The 14351-nt window shown below is 42.6% G+C and overlaps 1 pseudogene; it reads right to left on the reverse strand.

Annotated features, from left to right (window-relative positions):
- Positions 1-14351, reverse strand: part of LOC121546515 — a 108225-nt pseudogene that overhangs the window by 14731 nt on the left and 79143 nt on the right.

Genomic DNA, 14351 nt, shown 5'->3' on the forward strand with positions numbered 1-14351 from the left:
ACAAGCTTATGTGGTCCGCCCCCCTTGAGCCAGGCATTATTCTGCACTGTTTGAGTTAAGGGGTGTGTCACAATATCTGTACATTTAACCACTTTTGCAGTAATATATTTTTATACAACCATGCATTTCATATATTGGAGATCTTCGCGATATGGAAAAACATGGTTGTGTTTTGTTATACCTCAGGTAGGGGTATCAATTTTGGGGGCCGTGCCACTAGCCTATATTACGATCATTTACCGTTAGCATCAATTAGCTTAGCCTGGATGCCTGACTCATTCTGCATTCAGCAATGCTATGGCACTGCCTTGCTGTTTGACAAGACAACTACAAGTTGCCTAAAGCAGGATCAGACAGGAAAACATTAGGGGGTTTATGTTTATGTGGTCCTCTGTAGCTCAATTGGTAGAGCATGGCGCCTGTAACGCCAGGGTAGTGGGATCGATCCCCGGGACCACCCATACATAAAAATCTATGCGCACATGACTGTAAGTCGCTTTGGATAAAAGCATCTGCTAAATGGCATATTATTATTATTATTATTATTATTATTATTATTATTATTATGTTGGGAAAGTTTTAAACAATGGCCACTGAGCTTGTACTGATTTTCTATCCCCAGGTGTCCATTTGGGTAGAGGAGCTACAATGGCGATCTAATTGTCGATCCAACTTGTGGTCACACTTCCTTTTACACAGCCTGTTTTTATCGAGTAGCCATGAACTTACTTAGTAACTACTGTATGTACTTAAATGGTGAAGTCATAATAATATAATATGCCATTTAGCAGACGCTTTTATCCAAAGCGACTTACAGTCATGTGTGCATACATTTTTGTGAATGGGTGGTCCCGGGGATCGAACCCACTACCTTGGCGTTACAAGCGCCGTGCTCTACCAGCTGAGCTACAGAGGACCACGATTTATTATAGATGGTTGTCCTTCTGGAAGGTTCTCCCATCTCCACAGAGGCACTCTAGAGTTCTGTCAGAGGGACCATCGGGGTCTTGGTCATCTCCCTGACCAAGGCCCTTCTCCCCCGATTGCTCAGTTTGGCCGGGTGGCCAGCTTTAGGAAGAGTCTTGGTGGTTCCAAACTTCTTCCATTTAAGAATGATGGAGGCCACTGTGTTCTTGGGGACCTTCAATGCTGCAGACATTGTTTGGTACCCTTCCCCAGATCTGTGCCTCGACACAATCCTGTCTCTGAGCTCTATGGCTTGGTTTTTCTCTGACATGCACTGTCAACTGTGGGACCTTATATAGACAGGTGTGTGCCTTTCCAAATCATGTCCAATCAATTGAATTTACCACAGGTGGACTCCAATCAAGTTGTAGAAACATCTCAAGGATGATCAATGGAAACAGGATGCACCTGAGCTCATAGCAAAGGGTCTGAATACTTACATAAATAGGCATTTCTGTTTTTTCTTTGTAATACATTTGCACGAAAAAAATGAAACCTGTTTTTGCGTTTTCATTATGAGGCTATTTAATCAATTTTAGAATAAGGCTGTAACGTAACAGGAGTCAAGCCTTCTGAATACTTTCCGAATGCACTGTATAAACAGACAATTACAGCTCTTACAATATTCAATGATTACATTTCTCTAAAACAGGCTATAGGCTAAATGTGTACCTAAACAGGTGGGGCTCTACCCCACCTGCCCTGAATGACGAGTCGGCAATGCTCAATTATACGAGATGGTTATACGCTGTGCTTTGGTCAATCTGAACGACTCTGTTGTGCCATTTGAGTAGAGCACCTTCACCTTGTCGTCATGACAAAATTGCCCCGATTCATTCTTAGTCCTGTATTGACGCTTTGCCTGTTTGATGACTTGTCAGAGGTCGTAGCGGGATTTCTTATAAGCGTCCGGATTAGGTTCCTGCTCCTTGAAAGCAGCAGCTCTAGCCTTTAGCTCAGTGCGGATGTTGCCTGTAATCCATGGCTTCTGGTTGGGATATATACGTACAGTCACTGTGGGGATGACGTCTTCGAAGCACTTATTAATGAAGCTGGTGTCAGTGACTAACAATAGGCTAACTGATGCTTACTAACAGAAACAGATCATACTGACCATCCAATATGATACAGGTTCTCGTGCGACGTTGCCTTTTTGATGAGGAGCTCCACTTGGGTCAGCACATCCAGTCTCATCGTCTGACAAATCTCGCCCTGATGAGGAAATACAACAAATATTAGTCAATGAATGCTAATCCACTAGCACCCTCAAATTCAACTCTGGAACTCGAAGCCATTCCACTGCTTTTTTTCATTGTTCCCCGCTAACCGAGTTAGACCTGGGACACCAGGTGTATGCAATTAATTATCAGGTAGAACAGAAAACCAGCAGGCTCCGAACCTCGTAGGGTAAGAGTTGAATACTCCTGTACTAGCGTATCCTAGCATATGATAGCATTTATAATTAAATGTGTAGTGAAAGTCTTAACAGTCAGTTTGTCTCGTACTCTGTTGATAATCTGGATAGCCTTTTTGTTCAGGGCCTCGGGCTACACAGTGCCATCTCCAACTGATGGGAAAGGAACACAGAGATGATGACTTAGTGTCCTATTATGTGCAGCCATTTGAGGCAACATTTGGGCTAACACCAAGGAAAGATAGCACTTCCACATATCAATATCCTCCACAATCCTTGGTTGAGGAAAGAGAAACAGTAGTAGAAGCTCCAATTTACAAAGGCGTGCCACTTAGCTTGTTAACTTGTTTTAACAAACATAGGGTCCATAGAAACTACTACGAATGTTTCCCTCACCTAATGCATTTTCACAGTATTGGCTTGAGCCAAAGACTCACGGAAGGAGTGAATGGATTCAGGCATGGTGGTTCCTGGTTTCTTTTGTGTGGTCTCGCCAAAGTCGATCCCCTCCAGTGCTTTTGCAGGAAACAACAAACACAGTACAGAAAGACACATTTAGTCAGATACAGTCAAAATGTTGTGAGTGACACAAAATGGCTGTCTTGTTTCACACTCACCGACTGATTGTCCAGCAGTGTATGAGTCTGTTCTGGTCCTGGATCGCCTGTTTCCCTTTAGTGTTAGCTGTGGATCACAAAGGAGGGCGGGTTCAATTGATAGCTGGGTCATTGTCTACTTTTTGTTTGAATGATTTTGGGCTGAAATGTAGATGAAGGGGAGAGTGGGGTAAGTTGAGCCATTTTTTACATTCAGCATCACTCCATCAAGGGAAATATAGTATTCTTTCTAACAAAGATATCTATACTGAACAAAAATATAAACGCAACGTGCAACAATTTCAAAGATTTTACTGAGTTACAGTTCATATAAGGAAATCAGTCAATTGAAATAAATTCATTAGGCCCTAATCTATGGATTTCACATGACAGAGAATACAGATATGCACCTGTTGGTCACTGATACCTTAAAAGGGTAGGGGTGTAGATCAGAAAACTAGTCAGAATCTGGTGTAACCACCATTTGCCTCATGCAGTGCGACACATCTCCTTCGCATTTGATCAGGCTGTTGATTGTGGCCTGTGGAATGTTGTCCCACTCCTCTTCAATGGCTGTGCGAAGTTGCTGGATATTGGCGGGAACTGGAACACGCTGTTGTACACGTCGATCCAGAGCATCCCAAATATGCTCAATGGGTGACATGTCTGGTGAGTATGCAGGCAATGGAAGAACTGGGACATTTTCAGCTTCTAGGAATTGTGTACAGATACTTGCGACATGGTGCTGTGTATTATCATGCTCAAACATGAGATGATGGCGGCGGATGAATGGCACGACAATGGGCCTCAGGATTTTGTCACGGTATCTCTGTGCATTCAAATTGCCATCGATAAAATGCAATTATGTTTGTTGTCCGTAGCTAATGTCTGCTCATACCATAACCCCACCGCCACCATGGGGCACTCTGTTCACAACGTTGACATCAGCAAACTGCTCGCCCACACAACGCCATACACGAGGTCTGCGGATTTGAGGCCAGTTGGACGTACTGTCAAATTCTCTAAAACAACATTGGAGGTGGCTTATGGTAGAGAAATTAACATTCAATTCTCTGGCAACAGCTCTGGTGGACATTCCTGCAGTCGGCATGCCAATTGCACACTTCCATAAAACATGAGACATCTGTGGCATTATGTTGTTTGGCAACACAATGGAACATTTCTGGGATCTTTTATTTCAGCTTATGAAACATTTGACCAACACGTTACATTACGTTTACATTTTTGTTCTGTGTACATATCTTTCAAGATGTTGTGTATCCCTGAAAATAATCAGAATTCATGTAAACATTACAGTTTAGAAAATATAGCTTGTCCCTAAAAAAGTGGTCTCTTATCCCGGGTTGTTGAGCAGCGGGAGAGGGTAGGTTAAGCCGCCTACAAATGTCTGTACTGAATGAATTATTACCACTACCCTTTTAAAACAATTATCTTTATTTCACAAACACAATTCAACACAATCACAATCATTTTGGGGCATTTTAATCATTTTAAGCATCTTTGAACCTCTATGGGATCGGTGACCCGTATTCGGGACAGTTGAGCTAACATGCGCTAATGTGATTAGCATGACTGTTGTAAGTAACAGCAAACTTTCCAGGACATAGACATGTCTTATATGGGCAGAAAGCTTAAATTCTTGTTAATCTAACTACGCTGTCCCATTTACAGTAGCTATTACAGTGGAAAAATACCATGCTATTGTTTGAGGAGAGTGTACAACAACAAACTTATCATGGCAACTGGTTTGATACATTCACCTCTGAAGGTAAATAATGTACTTACATTCAGTAATCTTGCTCTGATTTGACATCCTAAGGGTCCCAGAGATAAAATGTAGCATAGTTTTGATTGATAAAATCAATTTTTATATTCAAATGTAGGAACTGGGTTCTACAGTTTGAACCCCTGCTGTCTCTGGCTCCACACCCACCCCGCCCGGCCATCTAGACGTGTGAAAGTCAGTGTATAAGCTAATGATCCATCATGTATGACATTCCTGGGAGTGTGTAAACTTACATTTTGTATTACCATATCATTTTTGTATGTTCCCATGGGGGGCCAGTATAAAAAATGATGTATGCACTCACTAACTGTAAGTCGCTCTGGATAAGAGCGTCTGCTAAATGACTAAAATGTAAATGTTCTCTATAGTTATGTACTTGAAAATTCGGCACATTTGGGCAGACTTGATAGGAAATAGTCCAGTATTGCAATACTGTCGGACGAGAGGGATTTGCTCCAGACACCCCCGTCATTCGCAGTAGAAAGAAAAGGAGATATCGCGGAAGGAGATCAGGGTGCCTGGTAAGGAGCAGGCGTTGAGTGGCTAATAAGCTGATAAGCTGTAGACCACACTATCTACCAAGACAGTTTTCATCTATATTCTTCGTAGCTGTCTATTTACCACCACAAACTAATGCTGGCACTGACTGCACTCAATGAACTGTATACGGCCATAAGCAAACAGGAAAATGCTCATCCAGAGGCGTCGCTCCTAGTGGCCGGGGACTTTAATGCAGGGAAACTTAAATCCGTTATACCTCATTTATACCATCATGTTAAATGTGCAACCAGAGGGAAAAAACTCTAGACCACCTTTACTCCACACACAGAGATGCGTACAAAGCTCTCCCTCGCCCTCCATTTGGCAAATCTGACCATAATTATATCCTCCTGATTCCTGCTTACAAGCAAAAACTAAAGCAGGAAGCACCAGTGACTCGGTCAATAAAAACAGTGGTCAGATGAAGCAGATGCTAAGCAACAGGACTGTTTTGCTAGCACAGACTTTTAAGAAGGCACACCTGTTAATTGAAATGCATTCCAGGTGACTACCTCATGAAGCTGGTTGAGAGAATGCCAAGAGTGTGCAAAGCTGTCATCAAGGCAAAGGGTGGATATTTGAAGAATCTCAGATATAAAATATATTTTGATTTGTTTAACACTTTTTGGGTTACTACATGATTCCATATGTTTTATTTCATAGTTTTGATGTATTCACTATAATTCTACAATGTAAAAAAATAGTAAAAATAAAGAAAAACCCTTTAATGAGTAGGTGTGTCCAAACTTTTGACTAGTACTGTATTTATTTTCATGCTAATGTTTCGGCCCATGTTTCTGAGCAACATTAAAAAAAAAAACATGAGGAAATTGAAAGTATCGCGAAATTGTTGCAGAGGCCACCTTTAATTAGTCTTCCAGCAGCATTATTTACTGTTGGTGGTCAGTTGTTAATGCCTTATGACATGTTATGTCAGTCTTATGACAGCTGTATGTAGGGTGGTAACATGTTTTTACCTCAGAGCTTGGGCTCTTCAGCCACAGCAGCTTGGCCAGGTCATCTCTGGCCGTGTTGTTGACGGAGTGCTCAAACACCTCCACCTTCTCCATTAGGATCAGGTGGTCATAGTCTGGAGCCATCTAATAAACATACACAGACAACAACCTCAGGATGGCACAACCTTTGGTAGTAGAACAGTGTTTCATTGTCAAATTGTTTATTGTGTTTTTCAATTCACAGATAAAGAATTCATTGTCCATTTTTGTTGAAACATAAAATGTATCATTTTGCTTTACCCAAACCTGAAACTTGACACTTAAGAGAAGTGGGGAAAAAAAAAACATGTATATAATTGTGTATGAAAGTGTATATTCCCTTTGACTACACAATTATAGGTTGCCATGGCGAAGTAACGGCAGCGTAGTCTGAGAGCTCCTGTAAATATTGTACATATTAGTTGATTTAAGTGTTTATTTAATTATTTGTGACCGTTTCAGGAAACTGGGCGTATGTCGCGCATCACTACTTCATAGGAGAGGCATTTGAACGTAAACCTTTTTTTAAATAAAAATGCGTGTTTGGGCAGAAATGCCCCCTGGAACATGTGAACTTTCATGTGTCTTAATAACAAACTTGTGTGCCATCTGTAAATGCGAATAAAATTGTTAAATTACGAGCCTAGTTGGTTTAGCCACGGAAAAAGACAGGAACCTTCCCGCTAGCCATGATTGGCTGAGATAATGGATGGGCTGGACATGCCAAGAGATGAGTTCGGATTGGTCTGCCATGTAGCAGGCTTCTGTCTATAACATGAGCTGATCATTATGTGTAGGTAATCCTTTCTAACGCAGCTTTTTAAAAATATATCATGTATTAGAACTGCGAAAGTGTTACTCTCCACTTTCTGGAGGACCGAGTTTTGAAATCAGTGGAATTAGAGTATGATAGCTAAGGAGATGGAGAACTTTCTGGCGTTTGATTGCAAATATGCAGAGGGAGTCGAAAAGAGAACTCACAGAAGGCTGTTGTATAAAACACCTGTCTCTGGATTACATCTTCAAACTAAGGGCAACCATGGCATCCGTGACAGAGAGGGAGAAGCGTCCATCCATGTATACGGGTAAGATAGTCTAGCTAGCTACATTTTCAGAAATTATACGTTTCTAATTTTGTCTTTCAAGTTAAAGCGTACTGTTAGCTAGATACCTAAAGTTAGCTGGCTGGCTCGCTAGCTAACGTTACGTGTATGATCTGTGTAGTAATATTATTTGTATCTCAGAGCCATTTGCATTGCTAGTTATAGCCTAATGTTAGCTAGCTAGCTAACATGGAACCTTGTTGGTCAGTTACCTGCAGATTCATGCAGGGTAGTAACGTTATGAGTTGGAATTATGGTTAATTGTGTAGCTAGCTACACATGTCTAAACAAAAGACTCCATTATGCAAGTAACCATTTCACTACACCTTCTGTATCCTGTGCATGTAACAAATTAAACTTTAATTTCATTTGATATAGTATGTGTTTACCAGAGAGGGTAATGAGAAGAACATGACCTGCACCAAAGTCAAATTAGGATATAACATTAGGCCAACGAGACAGTGTCCATGTTCTAAAGTTCTCTGGTAGAATGCCCTGCTTTAATTTAGTCACACTCACAACCGTAAGCTATTTTCTGTAATTGGCTTGCCATTAACTTGCTAATAATGATCTTGTTGTGAGTTTATTTTCCTGTAATAATGAAGACAAATTAGCTAAAGTGAAGACATTGTCAGCTATATGATATGTTCAGTGGCGACCCGTCATTCAGGGCAGGTTTTTGCATGTTATTTTGTCATTAATACGTGTCACATGTCAGTTTGCAAACAATGTAAAACAAAAAGGTGTCTGAGTAAGGCAGCTCCAGAATGCAGGTGATTCAGCCTAGCTCAGTGCTTTCTGTGGTGGTGGGCAGCCAGCGGAAAATACGGAGCGTAGGGGCTGGTAATGTTCTCTAGTTGCGCCGTGATTGGCTCAGTGTTCTCACACTCATGGGGACACTACGTCACTATGACGGGGTGGTGTACCTAATAAACTGGTCACTGAGTGTAAAGAAAGGATACATAACCGTCCCTGTTTTCCCCACGGTTGTGGGTATTTCCCTTTTACTCCTTGAAGGAGTTTTTGCTATTGTTTAAAACTGTAGCAAATATAACACATTTGGCTTAACCTGGAACAACAACAGCAATAAGAGGAAGCCCTATTTATTTTCCACTAACAGTCACCTCATGATCATCGCAGAATGGGTTGCATTCAGGACACTGACATGACCTAGACCTAAGAAAATGTGGGCCTGGACAAGAGGAGCAAAATAACATCTCATAGCTCCGATGAAAGATGGGTGAGTATCAATGTACACTACCCACAAATAACATGGTTGTATGCCAACGCAACTCCTTTCACTGAATGCTTTAATATTTAAACTGGCACATCCAACTAAGGGTTGACTCTGAAGGTGAGATTAGAGATTCTTAAATTCAGACTGAGACACTGACAGGTCTCCTCCAATTGACCTTAATGTAGGATTTACGTTAGCAACACATCTGGAGTTAGGAGATAGCCCAAACTGACTGTGTGGAGTTAGAGTGTGTTTTTCTCTTACCTGTGGTAGCTGCTTAGAAATCCTCCTGAAGACGTGGTAGTACAGGTCCCATGCTTGGGTCAGGTCCTTTACATTGCCCGAGCACATGTACTTCCTGCACCCTCCTATAGGCCTGTCACAACAACCACAGGCATTTAACGTTACCTGTCCAGCCATTTCCCTACAATCCAGGTCAAAGCGCATCATTGTAAATTGGTCATTTGACTGAGGGACAAATTCTTACTTACAACTCAACATTCTGTCATTTAAGCCAAGTTTCATTGTAATTTGTTTAGTTTGAATGTAAAAAACAACAAAAACACACTGCGATATATATAGAAACACTACAGTAAACATAAGTTAAAAAGGACTGACCTGGTTGAAGGAGGTCTCTTTGAGGGTCTGCAGACCTCTCTCCATCATGGCGGGCAGAGACTCCAGCACGGTGAACATGCCCTTCACGTTGCGCTCGCCGAAGTAGAGTTGGGAGGCCTCCTCCAGGCCCTCGTGTCACATCTTTTGCCACAAAATGGCCACCTGTTCAGCTCCTCGCTCACCTGGGGAGACAGGAAGTGATTCAGGGCTTAGGGAAACAGGAAATGACAGGGTAGGGAATGAAAAAATGTATGTATAGCTGTACGGTGAGGTGGAGTATTGTGCACTGACGAGCATCACATACCATGATGGCTTGCTGAACCAGGGTGTTGCAGTTCTCACACATGTTCTTGAGGATCTTGTTAGCAGCATTGTGGCGGGCAGTGGTGGTAGACCTGGAGGCCACGGTCAACGGATAGATCAAAGCCTAGAAGAAAAGAGGGCGAGACAGAACAAACATGGCACGTTCATTTCATGAAGTTGGAAAGAGAGCAGAAATGGACTTCCACCCAAGGCTACCTAGCTCCAGCAGCAGTAGGTCAATCATTACCTGGGGGTGGTAGCATATAATGTCGGTGAGCAGCTGGTGGATGAGGCGGCCCACAAGAGCGCGGGGAGTGTCGATGTGGGCAATCAGCTGGGGGATTACCTATGGGTGAGGGGGCAAGAGGGAGACTTAACATAGTTACCCCGCCCTTGGAAATGCAATGTGGCTCTCCTATTCTGTTTCTGTCCTTTAAGACTTTGTTGAATGACTGTTATGGATGATTCATGGCCCAAAACCAACCTTGCCCTTGGGAATAATTCAGTTTTCTAGTACTTTTATCACAATAGACATAACAATAAAAGCAAATCAAAAACGAGCGTGCGAGATTTGTACCTGTATCCAGGTGTCTATCTGAATGGTTTTGATGTCCTCCACCAGTGCCTTGTTGACTTCAGGCCAGTGCCCATAGTCGAACCAGAGGGTCAGGACCCTGGAGGAAGAAAACAAGAGCATCAAGTCTTGCGTCCATTGCATCTTTATTGACAGGTTCACAAAAAAAAAAAGTTTCCCTGAAACGCTGAATTTCAACGCACATTGAAACCAAAGCAGCCATCAAGTGCATGCAACAACACAAATTCTTGTCTCTGCCACCAGAGGGCTCCCTCTCAACATATTTCAATTCAGGGTCTATCAATGTTGTCCGTTTGGCCTTTCAGAGTTCTGGGCATCTCAGAGTAGGAGTGCTGATCTAGGTTCAGGTCTCCCCCATCCATATAATCTTATTCATTATGATCTAAAAGAGAAAAATGATGCTAGATCAGCACTCCTACTCTAAGACGTTTTGTGACTAAGGGCCCTGGCCCAGTGTGGAGACTCACCTGAGGGTGTCCTGGAGGGTGTTCCCCCTGGAGAGGGAGATGGAGTGGAAGAAACCCTCGACAGCAGGAACCCGCGTAGAGAAGTAACGTCTTGGAGAGGTCCTGCGCTCGCCAAACAACAGGGAGAATGAAGGAGAGGAAGAATTGTGATTGATTGTACCTTGAATTCAGTAAGGCATTATTTATTCAAGACCCAAGTTGCTCCCTTGAATAGATTTGTCTGAATTATCTTACCACAAACAAACAACCGATTTGTTGTCAACAGAGCGGAGGGAAAGCTTAATCTACTGCTTGCACTTACAATAGGTATTTTCAATCACTCTTTTGTCATCTCTTTTTTAGTGTGATATCAAGTTGTCACACCGGCCTCACTTGTCCTTTAGTCACAAATCCTGACTTGCAACTCAAAAGTTTCAAGTTACACACAGGTCTGTCAAATTAGTTCGGATTTGTCCGATAGTGAAGATTGAAAGGGCAGGTTAGCGTTAGCAAATGGAGGAGGAAGAAGGGTTGAAGATGGCTGCCGCCCTCACCTTGTTGGCCTTCTTCTGTCCCGGCAAGGGCACTGGGCTGTGCTCGGTGATGTCCAGCTCGCTGTCGCTGTTGTTGGCCTCACTGTTGGCGCTGGCACCACAGGCGTGGTGCTTCTTCTTCTTCGATTCTTGTCCCGTCCCTGGTTCGGGTGCTTGTAGTGCAGCACCGCCTCAAAGTTTATCACCACCCATGCGTGCCAGGCCTGTGAAAAAAGGTACGCCAGGTGAGCTACGTTTTTATTTTATTAGGGGGTATAGAATGACAGGTGTACTTTTCTGGTTTACTGAAGGATATGTGAGATGTCCCAGAGGAGTCGGGCCTCTGGGAAATGTTCTGGGTCTAAACAGATCATGTTCTTGGTTGTTATGTTGTTATGTAATGGTGCTATTGAGGGAGAAAGAGCGTGGCATTTTTTGTCTGCAGTGTGGGCATGGGCATATAAAACTCCAAGGGTGCCCTTGGTTCCTTTCAAATCAACTCGTAATAACATACAAACCTTATGTTTAGTAAATGGAGGACTCAACATGAGGTGCACAACATGAATGCCTGGTGACAGGGGTTAGAGGTGAAAGGTGAGGGAGGTGACTGACCTTGTATCAGTTACGGTCGTGCTTCGTGGAGTGGCTGTAGTACTGCAGCACTTCGGGGATGGTGCTATCGTTGATGCCCTGCAGACTGAGCTGCCACTCACCCAGCTCCAGGAAGCACCTAGAGAGGGAAGGAGGGATGGAGGTAGAGAGACAGTCTTGGTCACTAGATAGATCGTCAGCAGAATACAGCCTACGCTCCAGGGCTTGTTTTCACAAAGTGGTCTAGGATCAAGTCCCCCCTGTCTTATTCATAATGATTTAAAAGCCAAATGATTCTAGATCAACATTCCTACTCTGAGACATTCATGAATACGGGCCCAGGGTTGCATCAGGGTCCGATAAATCTAAAAAGCCTTGGCATCAAAAGCTTGTGTCAACAGCTAAGGGCTGGTATGTGAGATGAAGCTCTTACAGTAAGTCAGGCCCTTACATTTAAACTTGCTTGTTAGTGTGATGAATGCTTTCCACGTGGTGTTTCCTGGCAGTCAATCTCCCCTCTCTACAGAGAAGATGCCCCAGAGGAGCCTAGGCCCGTCCACACACCCCTTATTGCCTTGTTTGGCCACTGACATGGCCTTAGGCCCACTGTACATACACACCTCATAATTCTTATGAAGCAACGAACAAACAAGGCACCAGGAAAGGAGTGTTTCATACCTGCCGTTGCACGTGCTGACAGGGATTCTCGTTGTCTGTGGAATGTTGCGTCGTAAACTTGGGAGTAAAATTGAATTCACTGAATCCACTTTTTAATTGACAATGAGAAAAGTCTGTTCTGTTGTTACAATTTCTTAAATATGTTGGGAAAGTTATAACTTATACACTGGGCTCACTGTCACCACAAGTTGTCTGGGGGAGTTGGCAATGGATGTCCAACACAGTACTAGTGCAGTCCATTAATTAAAATGAAGGAGAATGATAGGAAGACTTGTAATTGAAAATCACAAGTGATCCCAAGACCTTTCAGTAGCTACAGTAATGTGCCGCTGCTTTTAGTAATGATGCCTAAGTATGATAAATGTCTGAGCGATTTCCAACTTTTTTCTCTTTTTTATATTGCCTTGTGGTTGGTCGGTCTTCCCTGGGGTTGTGCTTGCTATATCATCCTAAAAGACACTCGAGGCGAACCGTCAAATAATCAAGTCGCATTTGATTTACCAGTGCCAAAACGTGTGATTGGTTTATAACACGTCTGACCAGGAACTGGTGAGTACGGCGCGGTCATCCATCCCTCAGCTCCTAACTGTACGGAGCACTATTTCCAGAGAGCACTTCTAATAAATGATCCATCAGCATTACCTAATCCTGCTGAGTGCTTTTCCATGTGAAAATACAGTACCAGTTCAGTTCGTCTCTGACAAACCGCTTCTCCTCAAGAAAAACACAGAAACACGGTCTGCATCGGAGAAAAACTAGTGCCAGTAGTGCTTCTGTGTTACCACGAGAACTCAGGCAGAAGATTCCAAGGTTGCAGGTGTTATCATGATAATAGCCTTGTAACGTGTCCAGTTTTAAAATAAATAGCTCTAAAATTACAATGAATTATTTTGGGGAGATGGCAGTGTGTGTGTGCACGTACCAGGTGTGCACCATTCCACAGCGCCGACCTATTTTCGAGAAAGTGTGTCAGCACGTCTGGAGGAAAATGGTGCTAACGAAGATTACACAGGTGTTTTCCAGACGCAACATTCCACAGACAACGAGAATCCCTGTCAGCAAGTGCAACGGCAGGTATGAAACACTCCTTTCCTGGTGTCATGTTCGTTTGTTGCCTCATAAGAATTATTAGGTGTGTAATCTAAAATGGATTAAATTAGATTTTCTTTCCTACATATCTACACAACCTACTCCAAATAATCAAAGTGAAAGTTAGAGAAATGTTTCTAAAATAAAATTACGATGTCTTGATTGCGTGTCTTCACACCCCAGAGGTAATACTTGGTGGAAAACATTACAGCTGTGAATCATTATGAATAATATTCTACCAACTTTGCACAACTCTTAGGGCAACATATTATGCCGATTGTTGTTGCCAGAATTGCTCAAGCTCAGTAAATTTGGTTGGGAATTATTTGATGGATTCAGATTTTCAAGCGAATTTAAGTCAGGACTCAGACTAGACCACTCAGGAACACTAAACACCTATTGGAAAGCCATTCTGGTGTGTCTTTGACATAAAAATGTGTGTAATTGTCTCGCTGAAAAAGAAAACTCAATCCCAGGGTTAGATTTTCAGAAGACTGAGGCGAGTTTTCCTTTAACATTTTACCTGGGCTTTGCTCCTTTCACATTTATTTTGATCGTGACAAACTCACCAGTTCCTGCCGATGACAACCATACCCATAACATGATGCTACCACCACAATACCTGATAATACCGAGGGTTTCACTGTTGTGTTGCTTTGGATATGACCCAAACCTGTAGTTTTTAATTTAAACCAAAAAGTGAATGTCTTTGCCGTGTTGTTTTGCAGTATTACTTAAAGGCCTTGTTGCAACAGAACAGATGATTTTAGTGGATTTTTTAACACAGGCATTTCAGTAATATGGAATGAATGCAATGTTGTTGATCCTTTTGTATTTTCA

The sequence above is a fragment of the Coregonus clupeaformis genome, chromosome 30, assembly GCF_020615455.1.
Source record: "Coregonus clupeaformis isolate EN_2021a chromosome 30, ASM2061545v1, whole genome shotgun sequence".
Classification (NCBI taxonomy): domain Eukaryota; kingdom Metazoa; phylum Chordata; class Actinopteri; order Salmoniformes; family Salmonidae; genus Coregonus; species Coregonus clupeaformis.